This window comes from Gossypium raimondii, chromosome 2 (assembly GCF_025698545.1).
Source record: "Gossypium raimondii isolate GPD5lz chromosome 2, ASM2569854v1, whole genome shotgun sequence".
Taxonomy (NCBI): Eukaryota; Viridiplantae; Streptophyta; class Magnoliopsida; order Malvales; family Malvaceae; genus Gossypium; species Gossypium raimondii.
In genome coordinates this window covers 36,288,475-36,294,924 of record NC_068566.1, presented here as the reverse complement: position 1 = coordinate 36,294,924, position 6,450 = coordinate 36,288,475, and the positions used below count along the sequence as shown (strand labels likewise).

Sequence of the window (6,450 nt, the reverse complement as noted above, 5' to 3'; positions counted from 1 at the left end):
TTCACCATGGAGAAGATGACACCATTTTTTCATTTTTTTCCCATTTTATTTCTTTTTATTACCAAATGACTAAAATGCCCTTACTTAAAAAAATCTATTTCACTAATTCTATGCCCATTTTTGTCCATCAATTAACTAATGGCCTAATTAGCACATAAGGACCTCCAATTTAAAGTTTCATAGCAATTGGACACCTCTAACATATAAAACCCAACTTTTGCAGTTTTACAATTTAGTCCTTTTGACTAAATTGAGTGCCCAAACGTCGAAATTTTCGAACGAAATTTTCACGAAAGCTTTTCGTGAAATTTTAGACCATAAAAATATAATAATAATTATATTTTCCCTCATCAGATTTGTGGTCTTGAAACCACTATTCCGACTAGGCCCAGAATCGGGCTGTTACAAACTTGATAAAGAATCTTTATATGAGGCATGGGAGCGGTTAAGGAGTTATTATGAAAGTTCCCTCATCAAGGCATTCCATGCTGCGTTCAAATAGAGACTTTCTATATTGGTCTCAATATTCATACTAGAATGATGGTGGATGCTTCGACAAATGGAGCCCTTCTTTCTAAGTCTTATAACGATGCTTATGAGATTATTAAAAGAATTGCCAGCAATAACTATCAGTGGCCAACCAACTGAGCAGCCTCAAAAAGACAAGCAATAGGAGTACATGAAGCGGACACACTTACTTCTTTGGCAACCTAGGTATCCTCTATGTTTTCTATGCTTAAGAACATAATTGTTAATGGTTTCAATGGTAATTTGTTAGGTCAACAGCTGAACCAGTTCAAGAATATTTCTTGTGAATACTGTGGAAATTACCATTTCTTTGAAAATTTCCCATCGAATCAAGAGTCAAATTATTACATGGGAAATCGGAATTGAAATGGTCTGCAATCAAATTTTTACAACTCTTCATGGAAGAATCATCCAACTTCTCCATGGAGTAATCAATGGGTGGACCATAACGACTCTGTTATGCCATTTCGACCAAATTATCCATTAGAATATTCTCAAAAAGTGCAACAACCCCCACCAACTGAATCTCAAGTGATCTTGAGAATCTGCTGAAGGCATACATAGCGAAGAATGATACCACTTTAAGAAATATGAAGAATCAAATGAGTCAGCTAACCAATGAACTTCAAAATAAACCCTAAGGTATTTGGTCGAGTGACACAGAAAATATAAGAATTTTGGGTAAAGAACATTGCAAAGCAGTTACTTTGCCAAGTGGAAAGACATTGGAGCCCAAGGTGGTTGAGGTTCAAGATGAGCCTGTTGTACTCAAGACAAAGAGTAAGTTCAACCAAGTGTTGAAACTCCTGTATCACAGAAGTCAGATTTAGTGATCTTGATGATGTAAACTCTAAACCAGTTAATTTTGATTCTTTAACACTCTTGTCGGATGCAGAAAAATTTCCATAGAAGAGTTGTCCGGTTAAAGCTAAGATTACACCATTTTCATATCCTCAACGATTCCAGAAGCAGCAATGGGATACTCAGTTGAAAGAAATTTTTGATGATGAGGTGAATTTTAGTGACTTCAATACTGCTAAATCCCCAGATGTAATTGAAGACTGTTCTACTATTTCCAAGATGTAATCGCTGGCTTCTACAGAGCTGGAGCTTAATGCTATAGATGATCCGTTAGAATGTATTCTGCTAGCGGATTCGCCAAGTGATTATGAAGACGAGGGATGTTTGGCTTTGTTAGAAGCTAAAACGAAGGGATTCACTCAAGAAGTTCCACTGGAATCATTAGAGTTATTATCTCGAGAGTACACACAACCAAAAGTGTTGATTGAAGAGCCAGTCGAACTGAAACTGAAGACTTTGCCTCTTCATTTGAAATATGATTATTTGGGTTTATCTCTATTTTTACCTATCATGACAGTTGAGTTCACCAAGAATCAAGAAGAAGAGTCATTTGTTGTTTTGGAAAAGCACAAGAAAGGGTGTTGAATGGATTATTGGAGATATTCGAGTCACGTGTTGGAGGATTTGTAGGAATTACAGGAAGTTAAACAAGGTCACCAGGAAAGATCATTCCAGGTTTTCTTTCCCTAATAAGATATTAGACAGATTTGATAGGAGAGAATATGATTACTTCCTAGATGGTTATTTTTGGTATGACAAATGACTATTTGACACCACCATGGTCAATGACGATCTTGAATAAAATGGAGGGAGTTCTCTTCACTTTCTCTATCGTTAGTTTATATTTTTAGTTTCTTTTTCTCATTTGAATAAAATGGTAGACTTAGATAAAATTTTCCTTGGTTTATTACATTAATTAAAACTCTGTTTAAGAGATTGAGACTTAAGCAAGACCATCTATGACCCATCCAGTCTTTCTTGGGAGTTTAATTTAATGTAATTTTTCAAGAAATATTTTTCTCACTAGTCTGAAAAATTTAAGTATTTGGTCATGCACTAATTTCTTTGAGTTTTATTTAGTTTACTTTCAGTATAGGAGCTTAGGATCCAAAAAGGAGCTGCCATTGGGCTTAAGACACTACTAAGAAGGGAAATATTTGACCTTTTTTCGCACAAACCTATAGCCATTACCATACTCCACCGCCGCTCCTAAGTAGCTCAATAGTGCATCTCACTTAACCCTTTAATGCCGTAGCCCTTAACTCCTTGAATCACCACCCCGAACACCTTCATTTGAAGTCACCAATTATCGTACCTAAACTATCCTTAAAATCGCCACCCTCTTCAACTCTAAACCTTACCATCGGCTACTCAACCACCTACCCGAAACTGAAACCACCCTTAACATTTTTTCTACGCCCAACGCCGAGAGTCCTTTCATCTAGCACCATTTCACGAAGTGAATATTTTGATATAATGGCTAGGCTGCAACACATGCAGTTGTAGCAACAAGCTAACTGGAGATACCAAAAATAATGCGGGATGAATCAATCAGAGATACATTTAAAAATATATATATCATAACTCGTTTGTTTTTGTACTTAAATTTCCAGAATTTACACTCAAACCATGGACTCCAATGTTGAGGAAGGAACGAGGCGATGGATTCTGAGGGGTCTGCAAATAAATAAAAAAAGGGGGATCTTTACCTTATGTTATTTTCTTTCCTAGGTTATGTTAGGATTAGGTTCTATTAGGATTTTTATTTTTTGCATAATAAAACAAGAGGTGAAAATTATAAATAAAAATGAACAAGTTCCAAAGTACAAAATGTGGCAATAGATATATACATGTCTGGGATTGGATCTAGAGAGAGTTTGGTACTTAAGCAGTCAAATTGACTCACCTCCTCTTTTCTAGAATCCTACCTGGTGTATAGTATCTATTCACTTTTTACAATGAGGACATTGTTCATCTTAAGTAAGGGGACCAAAAAACTGAAATTATTTCCTCTTAGAATAAAATTTTCTTTTTAAATATGATTGTGTTATATTTTGTTCAAAAATTTGAAATTTTGTTAAGTATGCTAAACTTCAGTATATATAAAGTTTGATTATTTCAATAATTATTATGTTAGCTGAATTATGACATAAAGGTATTTTTAATAAAGCATGCAAATCATACCATAAAATTTTAGCTCCTTAGGAAAGTTAAACATGCCTGAAAGTTTAAGTCTCTAGAATTGACTTAGTAATTTCTTGAGGCGAAATCCTAGGAAGCATGGAATGTTGAAAATGATTTAGGCAACCTTTTTTTGGACCGCTTGAACGTTTCAAGCCAACCTTGATGAATTTTTATCCCTTGAAACCCAACTTTGAGACTACATGGCCTAATTTTATTTGAACCCTTGCAATATTTAGCCATCACTTTTCTCTTAATTATTTTTAAATTGTCCCAAACACTAGACTCAGTACTATTTAAAATATTCTTTGAAAATAAGTTTAGGGGAGTTGAAAAGAACTATCAAATGCTCAAAAATTGTAATACATACAGTAAAATGCTCATGTTAAAAAAGAGAGAGCATATGTACTTGAAAAAAAATAGATGTACAAAAGAGCATGTGAAAGCAAAATAAGTTGGTGTATTGGAGGTAAATATTTCAAAGGTCCGATTGAAGCTGAGTCTAAGGTTTTTAGCCTAAATTTATCTATCTTTTACCTATCCCCAACCTAGCCACGTTACAACCGAATTTAAAGACCTATTGATTCAAGTTTCTATGCTACCTACATTAGTGGAGAGAAATTGTTATGCTCGACATATGAAGGCATAAATTAAACTTGATGATTGCAACTTAAGCTTAAATAAGGGAATAAAATCATATTGGTAGAGATTTAACATGTCTTTATTGAGTAAGCATTTAGTCTATTTTTTCTATCATAATAATAATTGAGATTAATTTGAATGATATATACTTAAGTAGCGTTAATCTCAAAATTCTTGTTCTTGAGCATAAGTATACTAAATCCATAATTTTGGGAAGAATGTTGTTCTGAAGGAATTTTTGAAAGGTGTTTCTGAGAAATTCTTTTTAATTTGTGCATTACTCAGGATGAGCAATAAATTAATTTTGGGGGTGTGGAAACACCAAAATATACACACTTTTCATGCCCTTTTTAACTCAAAAATTCATGCAGTTTCAATAAAATTCTTGTCGAAAAATATATAATAATCATAAAATAATAAAATTGCACTTAAATTTTTAACATGTTGGATTTTAATTAATTTTATATTAAATTTTGATTAATTTTGATAATTTTCGATAGAATCGCATAAACAACGATAATTGGCTTAGCAGACACTACTAGAAGCACAAAATTGAGAAGCGATTTTGAAGCATCAAGACAAATTAATTTTTCAGCCTAAGACAGTCCAAATTATGAATATTAATTCATAATATAATAAATTTTAAATTTTAATCCAATTTACTTTGGTTTAAATAAATTATTATTAATTAATTATGAAACGAGGCCTACTTGACCTAAACTGAGAAAATCGATCCAACCGAGCATTGGGCAGCCCAAAACCGTCCCACATGCTGGCCCAATCAGTTTGTTTGGATGATTATTAGGCTTGCAAAATAACCCTTGAAGACTCCTTCAATTTGCATTCAAACCCTTCCACTATTTATGCCTTTCTAGATTTCCCCTACCTTAAAATAGCAAGTTTGAAACCTTCAAACTTGCCACATGTGTGGCTTGCCATGGGGGAACTCTATGGCTGCTAATTTTTGCTATTTTCAGTAGCCGAATCAACCTATAAAAAACCCCCTTGGCTGCTCATTTGAAACACATCTCAAAACCATTCATTCTTCACTTCTCTATCACTTTTATCTCTTCATTGTTCTTCATTTTCCTCCCCGTTCCCTTGCGGATTTCACCTCTTGAAAGAGATTCATTCAACCACCATTTGGAGAAGCATTCAAGTGTTCATGGAAGCCTCGATTCAACAAGAGCAAGCGGAAAAAGAGGAGCGGAGCAAACTAGTCAAGCCTCGGAGAAACACCGGATTTGATTCTTATTCCTTATCCTTTTAATTTTATTGTTGTTGTTATGAACATGTCTATGAATAATTGTGATGTTGATATGTTTAATTTAATTAATATGGCTTAAATTTAATTCGTGTTAGGTTTATTGCATTTCTTCTACTTGAGTTATTAAAATTGTGTTTGTGTTGTTATAGGTCTTGGTAAGATGTTTGATTAAGTAAAACCATGACTAAGTTATTCTTGCATTACGTTTGTAAGGTAACTAATGAATTAATTATTTAAACGGATTGAAATTGTAATTAATTGACACAATACTTAATCAGTGCATGTTTAATCATCTAAGGTAGCTGAGGGTTAAACTAGTAACGGTATCTAACGATACATTAGCCTTGCATAACTTGTAAGATTATTGTGATTAAACTGTTTCAAGGTAGAAATACATTGTTACCTCACGTAATCTTTTATTTTCTTATGAGATTGAATTAATTGTTTGAATTGGCATAGAGATATGTACACTAGATTATTTTAATTTCTTAAGTATGTATGTGCATTAACACATTTGCTTATTAAAATTTGTTTAATCGGTTGAATTGACATAGAGATATAGTCAATAGATAAATGGATTTTGGTAGGTAAGTATTTTCATAAGTTAGCAAATTACCGAGTTGCCGTGATTTTATTCATAACAACATAAACATGAGTTTAATAATTCTAAGTTAAGAAATGTAATTAATCTAGCACAATTATGTCATCTTGATTAAAATCATCTTTTGAAATCGTGCATTAGAACTTTTATTTTATTTTTTATTTATTTTACTTAGTTAAAATCCTAGTTTTTAATCACCTCCTCAAATAAAAATATTTTTCTTCACCAAAGTGTTTTAAATTGCATTCATAAACAATTCTTTTCACAGCCCTATGGGTACGATAACTCGACATTTACTTGTCACTTTATTACTTTTTGCGATTGTGTACACTTGCACATTTTCGTCGTTCCAAATACTGCAACCAAAATA

General features: G+C 33.0%; 1 pseudogene; it reads right to left on the bottom strand.

The window, feature by feature from the left end:
• Positions 1-384: 384 nt before the first annotated feature.
• On the bottom strand, positions 385-482 carry LOC128039487 (small nucleolar RNA R71; annotated as a pseudogene).
• Between the last annotated feature and the right edge of the window lie 5,968 nt (positions 483-6,450).